At 43.8% G+C, this 26343-nt stretch overlaps 1 long non-coding RNA gene across 5 annotated transcripts in view; it reads left to right on the top strand.

The window, feature by feature from the left end:
* Positions 1-26343, top strand: part of LOC122732811 — a 127359-nt gene that overhangs the window by 20197 nt on the left and 80819 nt on the right. For 2 of the 5 annotated variants that reach the window (XR_006353648.1, XR_006353649.1), the window contains exons 1-2: positions 8087-8544; positions 13951-14057. This is a non-coding gene — a long non-coding RNA (uncharacterized LOC122732811). Of the gene's footprint in view, positions 1-5473; positions 5488-8086; positions 8545-9096; positions 9167-13950; positions 14058-26343 lie in introns of those variants that run through there. The other 3 variants (XR_006353650.1, XR_006353651.1, XR_006353647.1) reach the window with 3 other exon arrangements.

Here is a 26343-nt window from a genome sequence, read left to right as displayed (position 1 = left end):
TTTTGTGTCTGAGTGGTCCAAAGAAATATCACAATCGCATTTCCAAAAGTCCTGGATCTTGTTCCAACATGTATCTCACCCAGCTCCCCCCAAACTGACTGTATACTTTGATTTGGGTGAAGGGGGAGTGGAGTTGTATTCAGTAGGGAAAGGGAAATCTTGGTACAATTTCTATTTGATACTATAGATCAGGGCTTCTTCAATTTTTTCCACTTGTGACCCCTTTTGCCTGAGAAACTTTTACACAACCCCAGGTATATAGGTATATAAAATAAGGATACATAACCTTTTACTGTTGCCAAAATTTTCTCGACCCTAACATTTAGTTACATGACCCCAGATAAGACCCACAATTTAAGAAGCTTTGCTATAGACATCTCACCCAATATGTTCATGGCACTATGTCTAAAATCTTAGTGGTCCTAGAAACAATTAACCATTGGGGATTTTAGGGAGGTAGAGCATTTTCAGCACCATAGACAGCTGCACCAGAGTTTTACCACTGTTGGCCAAATTTTGGACTCATGGTTTCTTATTCATTAACCAGTGAAAAGTATAGTCAATGCAACAAAGTAGAGGCAACACTCAACCCACTGCATTCCAAAGCTGGTCTGGTTCCATCTCAGTCTCCAGAGTTTGGATTCAGCCTGGTCTAGCCAGGATCCCTCCAGAAAGGGAAGGTGGAAGACATTTTCTCATAGTCAGTAGCCCCAGGAAGTCTAGTCTGACCCTATATTACCACTATCTGGAAAGAGACCAGAGAAATTAGACTGGGTCAGTTTGGAAGGGCCATAATGTCCCTGATGAAGACACACTCCTGAACCCAGTGACCCTGATTCCTGGCATACAACCTAGAACTCATCTGGTGGTCTTAGGGACAAGGGGTATTCTAGAATTAGCCTAAACCTTGTAGCCAAAGGCAAATAACCTGAGGTAGAATCAAGCTAGGTCATAACCAAAAGGGAGTGGCCTGAGGCGAACCCAGAAGTGAACTGGCTGCTAGACTCCCTGAACTAGGCTTCCTAGGGACACTTCCTCCAGTTAAACAAACAAACAAAACTCAGGGATGGCCTCCCTTCTCCTTCAGATACAGTACTTTACCTGCAGGCAAAAGATCTTTACTTTCATTTGGGGAGAGCCAGACAAAACATCCCTTGGCTTCCCAGGCTCCAAGATAGAAGGGAGGTTCAATTCTTTCCAAACAATGAGGAACAGTAACCTTTCCCACCCAGCATTCCTGGGGAACATTAGGGGAAACAAATCCTCTTCAGGTGCAAGATGCCTAGGGGAGGGTAACTCACAAAGTGGTTTCTATCTTGGATAACTTCCAGGGGTATTGTTTCTCCTGACTGAGCCTCAGTGCAGTATATCAACCTTGAGCTGGAGGTGGTAGCATGACTTGGAAAGGACCAAGATGACCAACTCCAGTCCAGCCTGGCACTGCCAGATTGAAACCTGGGTAATGGGTAGAGGGCTGAAGTTGAAGTGACGATAATAAAGGGAATTCCCATTTTGCAAAGAAAACTACAGGTTGGTTCCTGAAACCTGAGGTCCCTTCTATCTGACCTCATCCATTAGTTTAATCCAGACAGGAAAGAAAGAGAAAGGGGCTCCTGGAGATGAGAAGAGCTATGCCTCAAGGTTCATTTGTCATCTACTTTTGATTCTGATTTTAAGAACCTAAATAGTGAGTCTCAGCATATTTCTCCCAAAGATGTCCTATGGACCAGAATTTTCAGTTAAGATGAAAGGATGACTTTAGCCTTTCTCAGTGTTGCAGGTTATTGTTGTTCAGTTGTGTCCAGCTCTGTGACTCCATTTAGGGTTTTCTTAGCAAAAATACTGAAGCAGAGGGGCTTCTAGGTGGCAGAGTGGATAAAGCACTGGCCCTGGATTCAGGAGGACCTGAGTTCAAATCCGGCCTCAGACACTTGACACTTACTGGCTGTGTGACTCTGGACAAGTCACTTAACCCTCATTGCCCCACAAAAATATACTGAGGAAGTTTGCCATTTTCTGCTCCAGTTCATTTTGCAGATGAGGAAACTGAGGCAAACAGTGTTAAGTGACTTACCAAGGGTCCCACAGCTAGTAAGTATCTGAGGCCAGATTTGAACTCAGGAAGACGACCCTTCCTGACCCCAGGCCAAGTGCTCTATTCACTGCACTACCCAGTTGCCCAAGAATATTACAGGTTAGCAAACCTCATACTCTAACAGAACACTGGGTAAATTTGCCTCACTATTTGAATATGGGTGTAATCTAGTTGGTTGGCTTGATTATGTAGAGTATTTCATTGTATAAAAAAGAATTATTCATATTCTTTATTCTGTTTCTTGTGTGAGGATGCCTGAGTATAGATTACATTTACATACATATATGTGAACTCACATATATTTTTTAAAAATACACATATACACTGTGTCTTTAAGTTTGTACTTTGCCTGACATTTTCATTAATCCAAGAACTTCATTGAAACTCTATGAATGTGATATGTTTTCCAGTCTGTCTAACCACATCTGGTGACCCCATGCGAAATCCATCATGAATGCAAGTACTAGAGGCACCTTCCTCTCATTGATAGTTCTCTTCACTCCTCACTGCAAGACTTCCCACTGCAGCAAACTAACACACACACACACACACACACACACACACACACACACACACACACACACGGCCTAAAAATAAAGAGAACTGCAGACAGGCCACTTTATCCTTTCTTCAGTGTGGATGTTCACTCTCTGTCCTCAAAAACGTGATGAAAAATAGTGGACAAGTTTGGGGCAAAGAGGGGCACTTTAAAAAAGTACCTATCTTTACCAAAGCCAAGGAACTAGATTAGAAGGTGAAAGGACTGGGAAATAAAGTAAGTCAAGGAATTCCAAGGAGCATAGAGTTTTGAGGATCTAGAATCTATTCCAACCAAACTCTACTGGGCTCCCCAAGCTCTAGTGTGACTTCATTGAATGCAATTTATTGGCATCAAGGAAAGTCATTGCTTGAGAAATGTTAGTAGCAATTAATTGAATTGATCAAGGAAAAGAAAAAGAGACAAAAATAATATTGGTTTCCATTTATTCCAGAATTATTGTGTGCCTTCTGAGGCCAGATGGAAGTTTAGGTGATTGTAAGGGGGTGTGTGTGGGGTGTGTGGGGTGTGTGTGTGTGTGTGTGTGTGTGTGTGGTGTGCTTCCCTTGTATAAGAGTCTGTATATGTGATTTCATGTTAATCTTCCTGTCTGGAAAGACTATTTCCACCTCCATTAATCAATAAATCTTTTGTCTTGAGACGTGTTCTGTGTTTCATGATGGAAACCCCATGATTCTTTTATTATTAAATAAAAAAAATTAGCCCCAAGCCTTGTCACGATCAACATACAAGAACCTCCAGTCAGATTCATTTTAAAATAGCAGTAATCCAATGAGCTTGGCTTTCAAGAGGAGTGGTGGGCTATTTTGAAGAGGAAAAGAAAGATTCCCTGGCCTTTGAGAAAGAAAAAAGGAGAGGGAGAACAGTTCATTTGCCTTGAAAAGTACTGATAATTTCGTCAGAGACTGTGGAGGATATCTTTGTTGGCTTTCTCTCCTTTCTATGCCTATCAACAAAAGTTGTTTGATCAATAATACCCCTAGGTTGGGTATTTATAGCAGTGTGTTTTATTAGAGGGCAATAATATTAGGGGGAAAAGCACACCACAGTAACCCTCACCCTTCCATGCTCCTGGGCCCTACAAAGTAAAAGATGGGTCTTTGGATCAAATTCCCCCTTGCTCCCCCCACATACACACACACACACACACACACACACACACACACCTACACACAAATATCTCTTCAGTTCCCCACTGGCATTTGTGTCCAGTGATTTGCCTTAGGATTCCAGGATGGAAATTGCCCTTGGGATGAATGGTTTGGCTTATAGATGGAAAGCTTTGGTGCAATCTTGCCTATGGATTCTGTGTGTGTTGTGTTGTGTTTGATTGCAGATTTATTTGTTATGGCTCTAGGGTTCTGTCCATCTTTCTGTCTGTCTAGAACCTGGATCGTTGCTCTCTGGGAAGCTGTAGCAGGCTTGATTCCGTGGGAGACCAAGCAGGGTGCGTGGGCGAAGGAAATAGAAAGAGAGGGAGATGAGGGAGGGGGAGACAGGGAGAGCGAGAGCGAGAGAGCCATAGAATCTGTTATTTGCGTCACTCTAGGAGACGGGGTTATTTGCCTGACAAATATACAAAATTAATTCGAGTTTTATCAATATCTGCCTTTGCTACAGTTGCTAAATACAACAGGGTGGGAGAAAGAAACTCTACTGATTTCTTTGCCAAGCAGTCTTGCATTGAGTGGTTGAGTGCTTTTGGGGAGGGGGTTGCCGAATTAGACGCCCCCTTCCCACATGCAGAACATATATTGCAAAAAGGGCTGCCTGTTTCTAGGCAGTTGTCCAGCCCTAATCCTGGGGTTTGCTGTCTCTCTCTCCCGCCTCGTTTAATGTATTCTGCAGAGCACAAAGCTTTCTGGGCAGATGCATCCTCTCTGCTGAATTGGACCCTCTAAAGAGGAGAATCTGCACGTGACGTCAATAGCTGATAACTGACGCAGCCTTGCAAAGGAGACTCAAGGCGGCTTCTATGCAGCGCCTTAATGAGTCTATTTTCTCCAGTCCCCCAGCAGTGAATTACTAGAACGCAAAACACACACACATACACACACTTAAAAACATATATATTTCCAGAGGCGCTGTGCTCCTAACACAAAGCGATTTTTACAAAGCATGGGTGTGTGGGGTGGGTACGGTAGGAAGGATTCTCTCTCTCTCTCTCTCTCTCTCTCTCTCTCTCTCTCTCTCTCTCTCTCTCTCTCTCTCTCCGGATCTCCGGAAGCCCCTCTGAAGAAGGAGCTGGGGGGACCCCCCAGGCACACAGTTAATCTGGTCATTGGAGGCATGTTGTTCAAGACAGAGAAAGCAGCCTCCCTAAGACGGACAGCTTGGGAAGATTAGGGGAGGATGGCAACAGGCAGAATCAGGGATGGAAGTGTGAATGGGGGTTAGTGCAGGCTGATAATATAGAAAACACTGGGTGATTTTCTTTTAAAAAAGAAAATTTCTCTGCCATGAGGCAGCTGTAGATACTGGTGCAGAAATAAGTGTGTATGTGTGTGTGGGGGGGGGGGGGACTTGATACACATTTAATGTTTTGGACGTAACGTTCCAGCGAAATGCCTTTGTGTGTAGATTTTTTTCAGTACTTGCTAAAAATAGCATCGGGGTTTGATCGTGTTCCAGAAATAGACCGAGGGCTGTACTGGCATAAAAAGCCAGCGCGGGTGGAAGAAAGCCTGGACATCACAACATTTTTTTAAAAAAACTCTGTCTGGAAATTAATTGTTGGATTTTTCCTCTCTCTTTCCCCCTTTCTCCTTGTCTCTCTCTCTATTTCCCCCTTCCTTCCCCCTATGTTTCTTTCTCTCAAGGAGTTCCCGTTTGGGTAAGTAGTGTTATGTCATATGCATGCTGCAGACAGTGAGTAGGAGCTGATATTTATTTACTTTATGCATGTTTCAGCCTTATTTTTGGCTGCTTTTTTTTTCCTCTTAAAGGAGTGGGGGCGGGACGGGGGTAAGGGATATACTTGTGTGCATAATAAATTTGGTGCATGCAAGGGACCGAAAGAGATAGGGAATTCTTAAAGAACTGGGGATCACCCTGATGATAAATCTTTGCAATAGCTCCTGCAACTCTCTATGTCGGCGCTGTTGAGTCGCGTCTCTTCTCTTCTCTTCTCTTCTCTTCTCTTCTCTTCTCTTCTCTTCTCTTCTCTTCTCTTCTCTTCTCTTCTCTTCTCTTCTCTTCTCTTCTCTTCTCTTCTCTTCTCTTCTCTTCTCTTCTCTTCTCTTCTCTTCTCTTCTCTTCTCTTCTCTTCTCTTCTCTCTCTCTCTCTCTCTCTCTCTCTCTCTCTCTCTCTCTCTCTCCCTCCCTCCCTCCCTCCCTCCCTTTCAAGGTTGGTCTGACTCGATCTGTTATCCCAATCTCTGGTAGAAAAGCCTACTGTAGATTCAGGTTGCATGAAAGGAGAAAGGGATAAATACACATGCACTATAAAAAACTTCCCTGTTCCTCTTGCAAACCGGTTCTTCTATAACTCGGAGCTTACAGTGGACTCCAAGAATGGGAGCTGTCCACTTGGGGAACGGTGCTGAAAACTCCGGGCCAGATCAGCATAGGGCTCCTAGAGGCGGAGTTGGCTTGCGTTCTCGTTAAGCCCTGCCTGAAAGAGAGGGATGAGGAGCGGAGGGGGTTAATGGTATTCAAAAGGGGTTAGTCGTGACTCTGGTAAGAGCCTTAGGGAAAGGGAGCTGGGAGGGAAAATGGGAAGGGAAAAAAGGAGGGGGTTGGAGAAAGAGGTGTTATATTCAAGGATGAGCAGGGACCTTGCTCTCCAGGAACCAAAGCTTAAGCCTGAGTCTCAGTTCAATGCATAAAGCTGTGATAACAGCTTGGGTCTCCATTCGGAGTCCCCTGCTTCTTCCCGCCCCTGTGTTTGAAAGATTTGTACCTGACTGTAGTGACTCTCAAAATAAGAAGCTATAGGTTGCTTTATCTAGAGCCTCTTTTCCTCCCACCTCATCTCCCCCCCCACCCCCCCCACACACATTTCAAAGTGCTCCCATATGCAGCAGTTCTTGGGTGCGCCTTCGGGTGTGGTTTGTATTATTATTGTTTCCCTTCCCTTTGCATCCTAGTCATCGCCTCTCCAGATGAGTTGGTGGAATGACTAAATTAGAAGCAAAGTCACAGAGGCTAATGCTTGGCAGGAACCTCGGCGCTGGGCTATGCCTTTAAGAAGGGGTGCTAGAGAACTAGTGTATAACTTCCCAGCTGTTATTAGAGAAACCATCCACTCTCCAGTGTCAGGAGAATCAAGGCAAACCGGCTACATTGCAAATAGCCACAGACATATTTGGTGAATATCTACAGATAGGTGAGGTGGGAGGGAGGCAGAGCGAAAGAAATAGACTAGAGACTGAGCAACTCACACAAAGACATTCATTCTGATTAACTCATGAGAAAGGGAAGAGGGATGGTAAGAAAAAAAATATATATCCTTAAGCTGACCTGGAAGAAGGTGTGCAGACAGACACTGGGGCAAAGAGAGGGAGGTCTGTCTCATAGACCTGAAATGAATATATGTTGGGGGAAGGGGCGGTGGTGGAGAATCATATAGAATTTTAAAATTAAGCACATACACACAAATGCAATCAGGAGAGATGAAATATCCAGAGAAGCTGGAGCACAAGGTTAAATGGGAAGAGCTGCCTATCACTCACCACTCCAACTCAGCAATAACTACTGTATTATTCCAGGGGCTGGGCCCCATCCCCAGGGGAGCTGAGGGCAAAGGGTGTGCAGTAGTTAGGAAGGGCTAAATTATGTTTAGTTCTGAAGGACCCCCTACCCTATGCCCAGACCTCCCCCCATTATATTAGCAAAGATCATCCTCCTAGTCCTTCTATTATTAAGAATGACACTTCAAAGCACATTTGGTGTTGAGGCTTTATCCCAAAATAAAGCTGTTCCCAAGACTCCCAGCATAATCTCAAACTCCCTTCTGTGTCACCCTCCTGGTATTAGTCCTCCCCAAGTCGTTCCCTTTTCTAAGTCTTCCCCTCTGCCCCCTCCAAACACCTCAGCTTGTGTGGTCCTGTTTACAAATCCAGTCACTTTTGGAAAGAAAGAGGGAGAGGAAGGGGATATGGATGTGTATATGTAAGGGGGGGGGGCGGTTTAAAAGCACTTAGCACGTGGAACACATTCCTGTAACACCCCTATCTGTCACTAGGACGGGGGCAAAACAACCATCTGAAAAAAATCCTATATCTCTGTCCCCAACCTCTTGGCACGAGTCCCCCTCCCCCCAACCCGCCCCGAACTGGGCCCTATTAAATAATTCAATGGTGGCGGGGTAATTTTGCTTGGAACCAGCACGGATTCCCAAGTCGTGACTGCAAAAAGTGAGTAATGTCTTTCAGCTGCGTCACGGCTCTAGTCACAGTTCACTCCGAACTGAGAAGGAATCGTGACTTCGCCTGGAGACGTCCCCTACATAGGGAGAGAGGGGAGGGGGGGAAACGACAAAAACCAAGAGTGTGGGGGAGATACCTACCCAATGAAAAGCGCTGTCAAGAGGGCATTTGCACTCCGCAGATCGCTGTCTCTAGCGCTCCCCTCTATGCCCCGCCAATCTGACAATCCTCCCAAGTCTCCCCCCTCCCAAGTCTCGCTCCCCTCTCTCTCGGACGAGGCTTCAACAAGTTGGAGAAAGGAGGGAACACAAGGGGTTAAGCAGCAGGAGCTGCAATTGCCAAGATCGTGACCCTCCCACACAGTACAGTAACTTATATACATACCTGGAGGAAGACTTGTTTGCCTTTGGGCTTTATTCTTTGGGGGGTGGGGAGGGGGATTGGTCTGGGTGGGTATGGTGCTACCTCTCCAGATAACTCCTGTTGCCAGCGGACTCGCCATGGAGGGCGCCTAGAGAAAGGTAAGAAGGTGCTTGGTTCATTGGTTGGTTGACTAGCCCTCTGAGTAGAACTTTTTCCCAGGCTCCTTGCACTCTACAACAGTAGCTAAACAGGCTGCCCGACTCTCAAGCCCCCCTAGAACGGGGCGGGCCAGACGCTCTATGTGTGTGGGTGCGTGTGCGCGCCTGGGTGTGTGTATATGTGTGCAGCCGTCCTCCAGCAGAGGGGATAGGATGGGATGGGATGGGGTGGGAGGGTGGGTGGGTCTCAGGGCTGAAGGATAAGGAGCGCGCTAGGGTTGAGGCGATGGATGGATGGAAGGACGGTCGAAAATGAGGCAGGGGGGAATGAGAGAGGCACTTTGGTGGTCCCGACCACCCTATATCGTCCCCTAGACCTGTGCTGTGGGTATGTGGGGGCCTTCTGGTTCTGGCAGGAGCACGGCGTTTCTATTGTGCTGTTGGACAAAAATGAAAACTTTTCCCCCCAAGTTCTTGAAATTCTCCCGTTCCCCCCAGCTTCCGATTCCCTCTCCACAATCAATTACAGATAGGGATGGTCTCTTCCCTTAGGACACCAGTAGAGATGTGTTGGGGAATACGGGGAAGGGGAAAACAAGGAACTGGAACTCCAGTGCAAAAGGTAAAAACCATACCTAGAAACTGTTTGAAGTACTGGGTAGAATCCTAGCTTTCCTCGCGCGCTCCAGCTTCCTTTCCCCTGACTCCTTTCTTCTCCCGTCTCTCCCTCCTCCCCCTCCCTCTGAGAAGGATGCAGAAACATCCATTTGGTGGGCATTGTGGATGATCCTAGAGAACTCTCCTTTTGCAGCTTCCTTTCACCTTTTACTAAATAGAGAATGTGGTAACTGGGGCTAGGCAGGGGCCCTCCCCAAGCTGTTGGAATGAACACCAAAGAGGAGAACTGAGTGATGAACATTCTATCTCCACTGGGTTTTGGGTGGGAGGGGAGAAGGGGAGTTTTTCTTTTGGTATCAGGTATTTGTAACTTGGGGAGAGAGGGCTCCTCATTTTTCTGGTCATAGGCTGAATAGCGTGGGGTTCGTGTTTATTTTATTTCCATCCTTGATTATCATTTCATCTATATGATCTGATTTGGGTCCTATTGGGTTGAGTCTCTCTCTCTTTCTCTCTCTCTCTCTCCCTCCCTCCCTCCCTCCTTCTCTCCCTCTCTCCCTCTCTCCCTCTCTCCCTCTCTCCCTCCTTCCCTTCCTTCCTCCCTCTCTTTCTACCCCCTCCACTTTGGCTGGGGCTGGGGCTGGGGGTCCGTCCAACCAACTCGATCGCTTGGCAACAACAATATTTTAACGTGTCTGGGTTTTGTTGAATAATTAGAAATGGAAATGTTTCTCTCCTCCCCCCCCCCTTTTCAGGGGAAAAAAAAAAGAAATATGAGGTCTCTCCTGATTGGTGGGTGACGATTTTAGTCCGCACCAATGAGCTGGCTGCCTGGTCTCTATTTATTTAGAGCTCTCGGGGAGAGTTCTCTCTTTACGCAGCGCCAGTAGTCGTGGTTGGAACCTCAGCTTGGGAGAAAGAAGAAGTTGCGGAGGGTGGGGTGGGGGGGAGGTTTGGAAGAAAACCGAATTGTACTTGTCTTCCGAGTACCCCGATCTTGGGGCTCGGGACTCCCGGTCCCCCGATGGAGGACTGGGAGTTGACTGGAAAAGAGGGAAGGTTTTTGGTGAGAGGGGCGACGGGAAGTAGGGCGAAGGCTGAGCTTGGGGACCCCCGCCCCGCTATCCCCCTTCTCCTTCCCTCACAAACACCTTTCTCCCGGCTGAGATGAGCAGAGTTGAGTAGGATCGCCGACGGTCTGAAGAAGGGGACGCGCCGTGAGAGAGAAAGAAGGGGGGGGGGAGAGAGAAAGGTGTAAGGAGTCCTGGGAGGGACTGGGGGGACTCGGGTGTGACTGGGAGACCAAGCCCGTTCCCCTCAAGGTTTCGGCTAGCTCCTGTCGCGGAGGCTGGGCGGCGGACCGAAGAAGACGACGAGAGACTTTGTCCTTCGCGAATCTTTTTGCGGTCTGGGCTTGCTGTATATAACTATGTAGCCGGGAAGCCCTTACCCCAAAAAGCATTCGAGGAGGACACAATCGCCGAGGAATCATCGCGACTCTCCAGCGAGCCACTGCCGACGCCCCGGACTCGGCGTTCCCGAAGCTCGGCTTCCCTCGAGCCCAGCCTCCCCCAGCGCGCGCCTCCCTCCCATACACATAACCCCAGCCCCAGCTCACCACCACCGCCCCCCCCCCCAGCTCCCTAGGTCGCCGGCTGAGGGAAGAGCCGCCTTCCCCGCCCATCCCGTCCAGTCCGGTCCCCCAGCTGCAGTCATCACCCGAATCTCACGATGTCCGCCTTCCCTTTTCCCCCCCGAACTTTTTAATCGACTTTGCCGAACTGGGGGAATCGCGGCGGAAGCCAGTGAGAGTGTTGGTGTTTTCGGGGGAATGAGGGGAAACACAAAATGCAATAAAAGTTTACAAAAATCTCCCCCTAGGCGCCCCCGCACACACCCTAGTCCCCCCCACCCCAGCTGCGGAAAATCAGTCCAGTCCGAGGGCACCTCGAAGAGAAATGACTTCGAGGCACATTAGCATCATTTTCCCTAGGGCTGCCAGCCTCCCCAATGGGTCCTGGGGAAAGAGATCAGTCTGGGTGGGGTAGGGCTCCATGCGATTGGGGGAGGGGGACACATTAGAGATACCCAAACCAGAAATCAGGCGGGGGAAGGACAGCGACGAGTTGGGGAGACTCGGAAAAACGAGGGAGACTAAGGCGTCCGAAGCGCCACTGGTTCCCCGGAGTCTCTTCCCTCCCTCCTCTCCTCTCCTCGCTTCTAACATGATTTGGGGTGCCTATATTCAATCGGTCCCCCTAAGTATCCCCTGCCCTCAAAAGAAGGGAGCCCGTAATATGTTTGGTTTTTTTTTTAAGCCCGAAGCTGGGGGAAAAGCACCGATGAGAAGCTCATTTTGAGATATGCGGTTTGCAAAGGGGGTTCAGCAGCAGCAATAGTAGCTGCAGCCCCAGCCCGGCTATGCGCCCAGCCCCGATGAGGGTAACTGCGGCAAAAGTGGGGCCCCTGCTCTAGTCCCCCGCCCCTCACCCCCCTCTTAGCAGTGAGTCCTGACCATTTCAATCACTAGTCCCCTGAGTCAGGCCCATTTCTTAATCTGCTTTCCAGAGACAACGGCGGGCTACCCATCGTGACTGCAGCAGTAGGACCCCCCCCCTCCCCCAGACAGACATCTACGTCCATAGGGATGTGGACCTGGGCATAAGAATCAGTTTGAGAAACCCAGAGTCGAGGGCACATTGCTTAGAGGGCTTCACTTCATCCGGGAGGGCCTGGATTTTGCCCGTCTTTCCAAACACCCGAGAGGTTTCCCCCTTTTCTCAAGCCGGTGCCCCCACCCTGGCCATTCCTTCCCCATTATACCCCCCACTCCGAGCCAGAGGAGGAGTACAGAACCCAAAGGCTGCAGCACTGCGCCAGCCTGCCCCCAGCTCAGTCAAGAAGCAGGCGCCCGAGTACCAATGTGCGAGAAACATAGACTCTGGGGCCAAAAAGATGTCTCCCTCCCGAGATAAAAAATATTTCCCTTCTCCGAGTGCACCATCAGGGAGAGTAAAAGGGTCTCTAAGGCTCGACTGCAGAACTGGGGCAAAAGCAAAAGTCCTGGGGGGCTTCTCTTCCCACCATCAGGCTGGGGCCGTCTGAGAACTGAAGGCTTTGGATAAACAGAGGTGAAAGGGTCATATTCTGCTTTAAAATAGCCCCTCCTGGTCCCTTGACTGTTCTCCATGTTTATTATGCTGCTCCAGTCCCTCTCCCCACTTCTTGGGTTCCCTCCTCCTGCCCAGGCGGACGAAGTAGCCACCTCGCCCGGAGGGTTGCGGGGAGAAGAAAGCAGGGAACTTGGAAAGAGCTGGAGCAACAGGAGGAAAGGCGGCTCCTGGGTGCCGGGCTCTCTCCACTTGTCCTCCCCTTACATCCTGCCCCTCTTGCCCTAGGTAGTTCGAGGGGGAGGATGGGACAGTAGGGCTCGGGTGGGGCTGTGGAGATCCCAGACGGCGAGCAGCAGCCGAGCGAGTCTCTGCGTTTGCCAGACAACTGTTGCTGCCTTGCTGAGAGACTGGTTGGCCGCTGGTGGAAGAGGGAGAAAGGCTGGCTTTTCCAGTCCCCGGGGTGGGGAGGGATGGGAGAGGAGGACGAGAAGGGCCACAGCTATCCCTGTGTTGGAAGAAGAGTATAAGAAGCCCCCACCCAATCCTTTCTCTTCTCCAAGAAAAGCAAAGTCAATGCAGTTTGTTTTTTGGTCTTCTCGTGGGTACCTTCCTCCGAGAATATTTCGGTTGAGATCAGACCTCTTCCCACTCCCTCCACTTCTGTTAAGGAAGGAGGAAGGTGGGGGGTCGGGAGGGAGGAGGACAGACGAGCTCTCTGTGAACCCTAAAAGTGAGTGTCCAAACCAAGACACGGTGCTAATATAAGGCCTGATTGACTGCGTCCAGGCTTCAGCTTAAACCAAGACTTGAAATCTTGGCTTTGGCGCTGTCCCCGGCTCTTACCAGCTCCTGATCGTCCCGTTCCTGGGAGGCAGGGTCTGGGTAGCCTATGAGCTCTGGTGGGCTTCCCCAGATGGTACACCTTCCCTGTCTTCCGATGTATAAACACACACAAACACACGCACAGCAGTGGTGCAAAACAAGCATCCCTAGGGAGCTGCCTAGGGCGCAGAGAGAGAAGGGAGAAAGTAGTTCAAGGGTGTTTGGGTTGGTTTTTTGTTTGTTTGTTTGTTTTTTTGCAACCCCTTCCCCTTAAATTGTTGGGAAACAGGTGTCTTATCTCTGAGCTTGCCAGTTCCCTGCCTCTATCCATCTCCTACCCTGTTTTGGCCAGGAAACAGCTGCTGCATACACTCTGACTGGTCCTACAGTCGTGGGACTGGAATTACTCCCCCCGCCCCAGGCCTTTCCTCCTCCACTAACCCCTCCCTGGAGCCCCTCAGTACATTGGTCCCTCGAAGCCCTGCGATTATTTGTGCTCCTCCTCCCGCTTTCCGGGACCCCTCTTTGGGAAGAGACAAGGCCACATTGGAAAGTTTGAATGCAGATGGGCATGGTACATTGAGGGTCCATCCCCGAGGCTTCTTCTGAACACCAACACTCCAGACCTCCTCCCCCCAACCCCGCAGGAAATCGAAGCCCATTCCCAACTGCTGGTAAAGCTCTCCGGACCCCCCCCACCTTTTTCTCTTTTTTAATGTCCTCTAGCTAGTCCAAGCCAAGATCTGATCTGTTGCTCCAGGGAATCTCTTGGAGGCCAGCCCCCTCCCCAGATTTTCCTGCTCTTTCTGTTGGAGGTTCTCCAGTGACCTAGCCTGTTTCTCTTTCCTCGCAGGTCCCTGTTACTCCTCTTGATGGTATGCCAGGTGGAGCCCCCAAGGAAGCAAAAATGGGAGGACAGCAGAAGCTCTGGGGACAATAATGACATGACAGGAGACCAAGGTTAGTACAAAGTTACACAGGCACAGGCCCTCTGGCCAGCAACACCCAGGAAGGGGGCAGCCTGGGTTCATACACCATGACTATCTTCACACCTTTACTTGGAAGTCCTGGCCCCTTGAAGTCCTGCTATAGAGCACTTGGGACAAAAAGGTCATTAGGACCTTTGAGGAGGTTTCAAGAGGTGATTTTAGAAATGAAGCACCCCTTACAATATGTAAAAGTAGGTCAGAATAGTAGGAGAGTGGCCTAAAAATCATGTTCTTTTCAGGGAAAATGTGTTGAGAAAAAACCTGTAGGAGGTTCCTTCCAATGACATCCAGTGGTCCCTGAGGGTCCAACCCACAAAGAAAATTAGGCAAAAAAAAAATATCCGTCTTTCACTGTGTAGTGTCAAGAGATCCCAAAGGCCCTTTCTTTGTGGCCCCTCTAGGATTTGTAGAGAGATCAAGAAACTAGCCAAGTAGTCGGGACCCAGGAAAGCTAGGATGAGTCTCTTCTTTTAGAGGTTAGCAAAGACTGATTCCTCTGTTGAGTCCAAAATAGACCCGACAAGTGATTTCTAGAAGGTCAAATGAATCAGACACAGAGGGAATGTCTCCTCCTTCAACTGGCCTTAAGGGTCTAGGGAAAAGGTGTAGGATTTTTTTTTCTGGGGTTAAAGGGGTCACAGAAGGAAGGCTGAATTAAAATCTCATTAAGGGGGCAGCTAGGTGGTGCAGTGGATAAAACACCCGCCCTGGATTCAGGAGGACCTGAGTTCAACTCCGATCTGACACTTGACACTTACTAGCTGTGTGACCTGGGGCAAGTCACTTAACCCCCATTGCCCCACAAAAAAAAAAAAAACAAATAAACAAACATAAAATCTCATTAAATAAGAAAATCAGTGGCAGAAAAAAGTTATTTTCCTCTTGTTAGAGCTTCAGAAGTTCATGTCAAGGTTCCTACTTGGGAATCCTCTGCTAAGCTTGGCACAGAATCTTCTATCCCTAGGACTTTTAGATTCGGAATTAAGAGGAGTTCAAGTCAAGCTCCTAATATCAGGATGCCTTATGTACAAAAGATAGGAAGTTGCAACGAGTATTAGGAAAGAGATACAGAGAATACAAAACTTAGAAGCTGGTCATAGTCAACAAGGCCTCTATACCATTATGCAACAGGCCTATTTACTATGGTTATTCAATTACTATGGCACAAGGCTTTAAGACTTCCCTCATTTTGAGATGTGAACATTCAAATAATAGATGAACTAGAATCCTCTATGCTTTCCAACCTCATGTGATTGTGCAGGGGGTTAATGGATCTCTGGCATAACCAAAATCTTTCCAGCTTTCTCCATCCTTCCTTCTTTCCTTCCTTCCTCCTTTTTTCTTTTATCCTCTCTCCCTGTCTCCCTTCATTTCTTCCATTCTTTATTTCTTTAATTCTCTCTTCCCCTTCCTTCTTCCTTTCTTTCATTCCTTTCTCCCTCTTTCCTTTCCTTCCTTCCTTTCTTCCTTCCATCTTTCCTATCATTTAAATACCACAGGAGTTGAGGGTTACAGAATTCTACCTTTCTGTTTACTAGGTTTTTGTTCATTCCAAGTACTTAATACTTTGTTATTGGCTCTCTTTCTTTCTTTGTCTCTCTCTGTCTCTCTCTGTCTCTCTGTCTCTCTGTCTCTCCTTTCTCTCTCCCACACACACACTCAAACCTTACTGTGTGGGAATCTCAATTTGTACTCATTAAAATACAAACACGTGTCCCCCTCTGTCACAGATGGGATTCTCCTCCAATTCATTTTTTTAAGTCACTGGCTTTTTGAAAGCCAGTGGGTTACAAAAAGTCAACTTCACTCATACCTACCAAAGAACCCACCAGCATTTTAAGTACTGACAGGTCTTAGTAGCAAAGTTTCCTCTTAAATGACTTGCATTTTGGATGCTGGATTCTAAGGAAAAGCTTAAAGAAATTAATTTATGTTCCCAGTAAGTATCTTCTGAGGTTTCAGTGATAGGCTAGGCATTTCATAAAGGAGAAAATTAGATCATTTGGACCTTTATCAAACTTTCTATATTGGCCCTTGTTCTGTGAGGGCTCTACCATCAAGAGCATGCTTGTGCACCTGAGGGTGACTGTGAGGCTCATGTACACACACACACACATACACACACACACACACACACACACACAATAAAAAATGGAGTTTGCTGTGTCATACAAATAAGGGCCCTGTTTTTTAAATTCGTTTTTTGTATTTTCAAACCTTGCCTAACACAAAGCAGCTCCATTAGGGTCCAGGCCCCTATCTCTTGTGCCTCAGATGAATTTGGCATTTCTGCTCAATCTTCCCTGTCCTCTAGGACTGGAATGTGGGTATCTGACTCTGATCACTTAGTCCAGTCAGCATCCATTGGTCTGAGTCACTCCCTGTGTTATTAAGAGCTAAAAGGATTTTCCTAAGGAACTTTCTGAACAAACCTAGGTCAGGACCTGCCTGAATCCTCAGGTGCTTGAGACTCCATGCTTGGTCTGGTCACTGGCCAACTAAAGAAGCACAGTATGGGTTGACCATTTATTTTTCTGTGTGAAATTGATCAAGATACCTTCCTCCTCTGAGTCTTAGTTCCCTCATCTTATAAAATGAGGGAATTGGACGAGATGTGCCTCTTAAGGTCTCTTCCAGCTCTTAATCTATGACTGTGTGAATTGATGCAAAAGCACATGACTTCACCTGTGAAATGTACCAATAATTCATAGGTGTAGTGCCATGTTTCTATTTTAAATGGAGTATTCTATTGATGGTTACTTAATCTTTATATTGAATTCCTCAACATATAAGAAGTAGAGTCACACAATATTTTCCATCAGAACTGGGCTGACATACAGATAAACTATTCCGGTAGTCATCTACATGGAATTTCTTCCTTTTCTCCTTCTCTTCCACAACATGCAAGCAGTTTTGTTACCCTCTGAGGACATGATTTCAAGGTCCTTTCCAACTCTAGGTCTATGCTTTACAAACCAAAAAGCACCAGATGACTGTTAGTTATGGGAGCAATGGCCTGGGAATTAGAAATCTTAGACTAGCTCTGCCACCTACTTAGCATGTGACCCTAAATGGATGGTCAGTTAGTGTGCCTCACATTTGTAAATGAATGGATTGAGCTACTGATATCTAAGGGAACCTTTAGCTCTCTGATTCTAGATTCAAGACTTAAACTTCCCTCACGGCATACTGATTTTTCTTGTCTACTTGCATTTGCAGCTACCATTTTATTTCTAAATCTAGCCCTTCCAAATGTCCTCTTTCCAAGAACAGGCATGAAGGTATAAAGGTAGCCCTCAGGATAGTTATACTGAGATAGAAATATAGAAATACTGAGCAACAAATCAGAAATGGAAACCGAGGGAGGCTGTGGCTGAGTTCAGTTGTTCAAATCTGACCTCATCGTTTAGAAACCTTGGAAGGGGGTTCCTACTTTTAGAACCTGGGTGCTTGGCAATGAGTTTTAATGGAATCAGGGGGTTCCCAGAGAAGTGGGGCATGTGTTACAGACTTTCTGCTTGAGCTGGACAGAGGGATGTCTTGAGAACTGGGACCTTCAGCGATGATTAATTTCCCACCCTCCTCCCCTTCATTGCTGTCCTTGGTGCTGCTTAACACCTGGGAAAAATCAGAGCCAGTTAGGACTGGGTCTGGGCTTTGATGTGAGGCCAGGGAAAGGATCTCTTTGGAGAATAGGAGAAAAAGTAGTTTCCTGACAGAATTAGATCTACTAGCGGCCTTCATTTGTGGCATTCAGATTGAGAGGCCTTCCTTTAGTTCCATCCTGGTGAGATTTCTGCTAGACTAAAGTTCAGTAAAGTTCATTGTGAAGGAATTTATCAAAGGTGGAAAAAAGAAGAATTTTACATGTTCCCTCAATTTGTTTGTTTTCTCTGTGTCTTCCTAGAGGAGGCCTGGAATAAATTCCTCCCTTGTTTTCTCACCCTTAGTATGTCTTACCCTCAATGGGTCTCTTTATGTTGTTTAAAGTTCCAAGCCTTTGGGAGTATTTCCCTCTATAGTAGATGGCCCCATGCTGCGCCTATTGTTCATAAATTACTAAGCTGTGAGAGGAGACCATTTCTATGTGAAAGCCATCTTTGTTGAGGAAGGATAGTGGAGGGAAGGTACCAGATCCCTGGTGAAGCCTAGACTGGACGGCACCATTGAATTGGGCTTGGGAACCATCAACAGACAATGAGGTGGTATAGTGCAGTTCTGAGTTTGATAAGAGTAAGTGCCTACCTACCCACACATCACTCATTCCTTTCTCCTAGCCTTCATCCCCTACTTCATATGTAAATACACCAAAAGCACATCTGAATCCCAACCCTTTCATACTCGAACAATGCACATCTTTCTACAAATGCACATATCTACCACATGCATAGGGATCATAGATGGAAACTTGGAAGGGATGTCAGATACCATCTAGGTCAATGTGTTCATTTTACAGAGAAGAAAACTCTGGACCTAAAAGTCACACACAGTATCACAAGAGGCAGAATTTTAACCTAGCTTGTCTGATTGTGTGAGCCCACCACTATACCCCAATAACTGCTCCTTCACCTTCAGACCCATGTTCCATGCCCCCTAAAAAGAGCTAGGACAGTTTTACTGTGGGAGAGAGTCATGAGTGTAGGGTTAGGGTGTTTCAAGCACTGTACAAATGTCAGTAGTTATTACAAATAACTCCCAGAATCCCAGCTCTTCTAGTTATTAGCTGTGTGACCTTGGGCAAGTCAATTCACTTTTTGAGTCTTACTTTCAAACATCCAATCATCTAGTAGGCATTTGTTAGGCATTTGCTGAGGGTAATGAACTAGATAAATTTCTCTAAAGTCCCTCCCCGCTTCAGTTCCTATGGTCCTATCTAACACTCTCACTCAAGTATATAGGCACATAGACATATGTACATGATATCTAGCTAGATATATCTCATATGTCAATTTAAGTCATTAGAGAGAGAAAGAGAGAGAGACTTACTGAGAAGCTATGTAGTAGAGAGAGGGATCTTGGACAGAAGACTGGGGTGCATTTTTCACCTCTGACATATATTGACTATATAACCCTGGGCAAATCTCAAAGCTTTAAGCAACTTTCTCAGACTAGCAGTTTCAGAGAGGGGCCAACCTGTTTTTATAGATTAAGTTTCTTCTTCTCAAAAGAGTTCTCTTTAGCAATGAATTCATAAGTCTAGTCTCTATCTATCTAACTGTCTTTCTATTTGCCTATCTATCCATCTGTCTCTCCATCTCTCCATCATCTATATCTATCTATCATCTATCTATATCTATCTTTCTATCTTCTATCTATATATGTATATATAATCTTAATTGAGATTCCTACTATCTCTCTCATTTATATCTATGTATAGCTATTTCTGATTGAGATATATACTTATATTTATATAGCAGAGACAAATAGGAGCCTATTATAGCCATGAACACATACCTCTAGTTACGATGATGACTAAATGGATAGATAAACATGTAAACACAAAGAGTGTCTTCCCTTTCATCTTTACTTCCCCCTTCTTCAAACTCTCCCCCACCAATCCCTCATCTACACCAGGAGTGACCCAACCTCCCTGGCTAACACACTTCACCACAAATCCACACACATAAACCACATTCAGGATAAGCAGAAAGTATATGATTTCCTGAGCGCTCAGGGCCTTGAATAGGCATCACTTGAATTGATTTCTCACATTCGGCTTCAGGGAAAGGAGTAGGCAAAGGCTGACTTTCAGGGAAACAAGATATGTGTCACTAGATATTGTAGTTTCAAAAGCCACCCAGACCCCAAAGAACACTGATACTTTCCCAGTTGAATCTTGGGGTACTTCAAGAACTAAGGATAAAACATTAGCCCAAACAGTTGAGATATTCAAGGGGGGGAGTAATGTGTTCCCTCAATCCTTTCCATTGAAGTGGAAAGAATGGTGAATCTGAACATAGGTTCAAATCTGCTCTCTACCATCTGTGTGACATCAGGCAAGTCATTCCACCCTCTGTGGGCCTCAGTTTCCTCATCTATAAAATAAGGTGGATGGGCTACATGATGTCAGAGATTCTTCCCAACTTAAACTCCCTTCATTCCAAGGTTTTCCCTTACTAATGTCTGAGGAATACATTGTGGAAAATTCCCAGTCTCTTCAGAGAAATGCAGAAAGAGACAGAGACAGATGAGACAGAGAGAGATGGTGACCAAGGAGGACAGAGAGAAAGGAAATATAGTCAGACAAAGAAAATTTTCTTACATGTGGCTAGGAACACATGTTAGGTTTTCTCTTGAAGTCCAACCCAATTCTGGTTCCATCATTTCCTTTACTTCATCAGTACCCATAACATGTAATGGTAGGAAGGTAGCAAAGACTTGGGTTAGGGGAAGCTAGTTGGGAGGTGATTCCAACTACAATAGCCTAAGATTGATTTCTTGAATGACAGACTTCCTGAAAGACTCACTCACTTGCAAATCTTCATCTCTTTGAACCACAGTTATTGTATCCCTGATCTAACCCTGTTTGTGAAAAATCAATAGAATCAGAGGTAATTTTGTGCAGTGGAAAGAACCCTAAAATTTCAAGTCAAAGGACTTCAGTTCAGTCCCTACTTTTGCTTCTTAATACCCACATAGCCTTTAGCAAGTCACTCACTTCTGCCCTCAGTTCCTTCTGCTGTAAAATGAAAAGATTGGACTAAGTTATCCTTAAGATATCTTTCCAGCTCTGACTCCAGCCTCACAGCAAAGCCTTTCTCCTGCTTCTAATGTGACTGTAGCCAGCCTCCCTCCTTTTTTATTCTTTCCTCTATTCCCCCAAATGTGTCTTTCAGTCCTTCTTTAACTCAAGGAGATCTCTTCTCTAATCCTATTTTCAATGTTTTTACAATGGCTGCTTCCTTTGCTCACAAATCCAGTTCTTAGAATTTAGGGAGAGAAAAGATAACTCATCCAGAATATCCTCCTGTAATTTTCTTGCTCACCCACAGTAACATCTTTTACCTTCTCATTCTACCTCATGCCCTAAAATTTCAAAGCTAGGTCTCTTTGACCAGAGAAAGATAGGATCAACCATGAGGAAAAAATTTTATTTTGTTTGGTTTTGCTTTCTTAAATATTGCCTTCTTTGTTCTTCTATATATTTTTTTCTCTTTTCCTTTGCATTTCCTTCCTAAATTCCTTTTCTTCCCCTGGCCTCTTAATAATTCTTTTCTACCCTGATCAAACCTCCTTTCCATTTTAGCCTCTCCTTCTTCCACCAATTGCCTCCAGGGATGTCAGCCATTTTGTGCTCTTTGTGGGGAAGTTCTGGGGGGGAACTCACACAGATGAATCTCCTGTGTGTCCCCCACCAGACAAAAAGTCTAAAGCTGATTTCAATGCCCCTTGTTCCTATACAGTAAATCAGAAACACCCCCTTCCATCTACCAAGATGGGGAGGATTTGCTATTAGAATATAGAGACCTTCTCAGAATAGTCTCCTATTTACCCGGTTCCTGTACTTTGTCACCCAGGGACATTTCCTTCTTTTTAGTCTTCAATATGGGGTTGATCTAGTTCTGTCCAGTCTTTTCTAAGGGGTAATATTGAGGGGGTCATGAATGGAAAACCAAGACTCTATTCTGTACACCAGAATAGGCATCAGGAATAGGGAAGCTAAAATAAGAGAAACCCAAATTGTGGGGAAAACCCCACAAACCCTCAGATCTTGTAATTTTCCCCATTGACTCAGGAAGGGCTATATTTGTGCTTGGAATTATAGAAATAATGACAGCATGGGGCAAAACCCTTATAAGTCTTTCAGACTTTCTGGTGAGGGACAGTATTGTAAATTGCAAGCCCCTTTTCTGAATTCTTACCCTTGAAAATCCTCAACTACCAGGTGGTTTTGATTAGACCTTTAGGGAAGTCACGATTTGTAATTCTCCAGTGTCAGTTCATCTTTAGGGCCAAGAGAACTGAAATCTGGCCAAAATGTATCAGTTAAGAAATGTATTTATTAGTTGTATTTACCAGGTTTTTTTTTTAATTATGGGTTTGGTTGGTTTTTTTTAAAAGGGATTTCCCTGTAGCTTTGCAGTTGGTGAGAGCCCTTAAGAAAAAGAAAAACATTTTTTAAGGATAAGAGGGAGTAAATACTCTTTTTAAAAAATAAAATTGACCAGGAAGATCCTATAGTTTCAAAAAACTAAAAGGCTATAAGCTAATAATCAACATAAAAATTAGATTTTTTTCTTTTCTTCAGATTTGCATTGGTTAGAACAAGCAAGTGAGAATGACATAAGAAAGACCCTTTACTAAAATGCTAGATCTGTTTAGCTCTTTTACCTTAAAAAAAAAAGCTGCTAGTTTCATTTTTTAAAAATTAAATTTAAAAAGATATTTTTTCTATAAAATCAGCTTTGCTCTTCTATTAGATTTTTAAAAAATATATAGATCTATAGTGGAACAGAAAGACTGACATCTAAATTTTTAAAATTTTATGACTAAATATTTTCCAGTATTAACAACTTGTTCACTATTATATAAAGACAAAACTCCCTTTAGGACTACATCTTAGGTTATAATATAAATAGGCATTTAGTCTTTATTTTTTAATAGTATATTTGAAAATATCTTTAAAAACTGATGCTCAGCATTTTTCCCCCAAAAAAGTGACCCATTAGAAAGAAACTTCATGACACATTTTTGTACATCCATAAAAACAAGTGTGTGTGTGCAGATACACATACACACACAAACCCAAGTCCTTTATGCTTGAATATAACCTAGTCAGTAAGATACAGTAACAATTTCTTCAAATGAGAACAAAGGGAATTTTATTTTGTATATTTCTTAAGGGACCAAATGCCCAGGAAATAATGCCCTTTTTAAGGGGTGATATAAAGTAATTTAGATGCAAGCTTTCAAGATAATTTTTGAAAATAGTGATATTTTAATTTTAGAATTCTAGGAGAAAGAAAAATCCCTTTAAAATAAAGCAGAATGCTATTTTATTAATTGGAAATTCTATTTGACAACTAGCTAACTGGAGACAAAATACTATATTTCACTCAATCAACAAGCATTTATTAAACACCTGCTATGTACAGAGCATTGTGGTAGACCCTGGGGACATGAAAACAAAAAAAAATTTAAATTTCTACTCTCAAAGAGCTTTTTAAGACTCTATTTCAAAGGACCAACTTGTAGGACACTGCAGACAGGATCTGCTAGCAAATTTTTGCATTTACATATATCTCAAAAAGCTGATCACACCCCATGTCATATTGTAATCAGGATAAATTAGTCTAAAACTGGAGGGGTTTTTTTACCCTTTTTGTGCCCTGAACTCCTTTGGCAGTCAGTCTGATGAAGCCCATTGATCCTTTCTCAGAATCATGTTTTTAAATACATAAAGTAAAATAAATATGATTTCAAAGGAAACCAATTAGACTGAAATAGTTATTCAACTATTGAAAAACAAGTTAATGGACCCCCAGGTAAGGGACCCTAGACTGAAATATCAGTGCCTCCAATAGCAGATGGGAAGCATTACTTTCAATAAGTGAAATGCCTTATAATGCTTTAAAATGGCCATCTCTGGCAGCTGTGGTACTTGATTAGATTCTATCATCATCCTTTACTCTAAAAATAAGGCCTTATGTATACAAAAGACTGGTTTTCTTTTTAGAAAAATAATTTTCAATGAAAAAGAAAATTTTTTTCAGTCATGGCTTTTTCCCTCAGAAAATTTTACAAACTAAAAGAAAATGTTTTTTTTTTTCCTGGAAAAAATATTTAGCTAAAATAATTGGCATATATATTGACATTGACTTATCATTACGTGATTGTTCCTTTCATTATCTGCATATAGATTTATAGGAACACATACACAGACCACATTTTTTTCTAAATGGTAACCTCGGTATCATCTATTTTATTTCTAGTATATAATGCATAAACATAGGAATGAGGTAACATATGTAAAACACTTTGTAAATCATAAAACACTATAGAAATGTGAGCTTTAAAAAACTTATTAACAGCTTTGATTTCTGGCTTAAAAATTTTTGAAATTCTGCTTCATTTTAAGGGCTCAAAAGCTATGTAATATGTCAGTTTCCAATCCTGGTTTGAGGCATTCTAATAAATAATTTTAAAAGGTCTAGGACTAGTAGTCATTGTCCTTTATACTTAAATAAGACCCAAATGACATCATGATAGGTAAAATAGTGACATTAGAACATAGTAAAATGATAAAATAATGAAATAAATAGTAAAATTGTTAAAGGTCTGGGAACTTTCCAATGAAGGACAGGAACTGAAATAAGCAAATGAGGGGAAAAAAAGGCCCCCTTAAATTATGACCAACAGAATTGACTTAAATCATTCCAGTAGGAAAATTCCATATGGTGGGTCTCTTGAGGGAAACAGTGATAACTAAATTAAATTAGAAAACATTTATTAAGCACTTATATGCAGATAATATTTGTAAAACAACTTTGCAAACCTTAAAGCCCTGAATAAATGCTAACTGTAGCTATTATTACAAAGCACTGAGTTTGTGATACAAGTTATATTTCTTTTGTTTTGTTTTGTTGCAAGGCAGTGAGGTTAAGTGACTTGTCCAAGGTCACACAGCTAGTAAGTGTCAAGTATCTGAGGCTGATTGATAGAAGTTATATTTCTAATGATGAAAAAAAAAGGAGTTGAGCTTCATATAGTCTGGATGCTTTACATTTATTGAGTAATTAGTTGCCTAGCTCCCCATTTCAATTGGCCTTGATAGATGCCAGAGTTATAGAAATGGTCAGAATCTTCCCATGAAGGTCGGCTTCATTTATTACTTCTATCAAAACCTTTTCAGAATATATATGTGTGTATACACATATATGTATATGTGTGTATCTTTCTATCTGGCCTACAATATATAGCGATCCTTAGCTTTTCTTGCTAGTTTGGGAGCAATATTCCCATCACTTGGCAGTCCCTAACCTTGAAGGGTCTAAGGATGATGTAGATGATGTCATCATAATAATTTTCTTGAAAGCTGATCTCCATTTCCTAAGTACAAGGAAGACTGTGATCTCCACAGCACATACCTCAAAGGACATGGGAGAAATACGTTATCAGCTAGGATGTGACCTGGGAGGGAAGAAGAGGTTAAAGGGAGGTATATGGAACTGATTTAATCAGGTGGTTTCCAATCATTTTATTTAGTGATGTCAGCAGAAGCCTGAAACTGACCACGTCAACACCTTACTAATGCAATTGATGGCCCTTGTGTTTACCTAACATATACACATTATACATATGTATATACACATATATTTAACCTATTTTAATTACATTTACATGTGTGTACATACATAAACATATATATATATACACAGGGTATGTGTATATTTATACATATACACACATAAATATATATTAGATAAAACATATAGTATATATCCATGTAAATACATATGCACATACATAATCCCCATATAAACAGTTAAGTTACTTTGAAAATCATTAGTTTCAAAGGATTTCCTAATATTAGAAATCAATTTCTATGCTGACAGGTAACCAGTCTAATCAAAAGTATGAATGCTCCCCCCAACCTTTTTTATTTTTATTTTATTCCCCTCCCTTTTTTTAAGTGGAAGTGGGATCTATATGCTAAAATATATAGACCAACAACAAGTAAATAAATTAAAGTTGCTCCTTCTTTTGGGTCTCTTGTAGTCCCTACTCCAAAGTGAGGCAGCACCAAACCTCCCTGGAAAAGACCAGTGCCCCTTTTCTCTCTTTTTGATCAGCTTTATGGACATGAACAGATGGGAAAATCTGAAAAATAGAAATTCCCAATACTTCAGTAACCAAGCTCTAAGTCTCCAGTCTTAGGTCTGGGGAAATTCCATCTATAGTGAGGCAGAATAACTACCCAGACTTGCTTTGAGTCTGGGGAATGCAAAATAGCAATTTTCTGATTCCTAAAACCTATGATTAGAAGGGAAACACTGATTTCTGTTCTGTTTCTGAGGTGCTTAGAGCTCCCTAGAAGAAAGATAATAGACAGCATTGTTATTTCTCGATTCTTAATCAATATTTACAGATTGTTTTGTTATAGAAGGGGAACCACCATTGAACACAAAAGGGAAAAATACATATATAGATATATATGCAGAATCATCAAAGAAAGGGATTAAAACACAGAAGCAAATAACAACAACAACAACAATAACAACAACCCTAGGTCCAGAGGAAAGTAAATTGGAACTCAT

The sequence above is a fragment of the Dromiciops gliroides genome, chromosome 6, assembly GCF_019393635.1.
Source record: "Dromiciops gliroides isolate mDroGli1 chromosome 6, mDroGli1.pri, whole genome shotgun sequence".
Classification (NCBI taxonomy): domain Eukaryota; kingdom Metazoa; phylum Chordata; class Mammalia; order Microbiotheria; family Microbiotheriidae; genus Dromiciops; species Dromiciops gliroides.
This window is presented reverse-complemented; position numbering and strand designations above follow the sequence as displayed.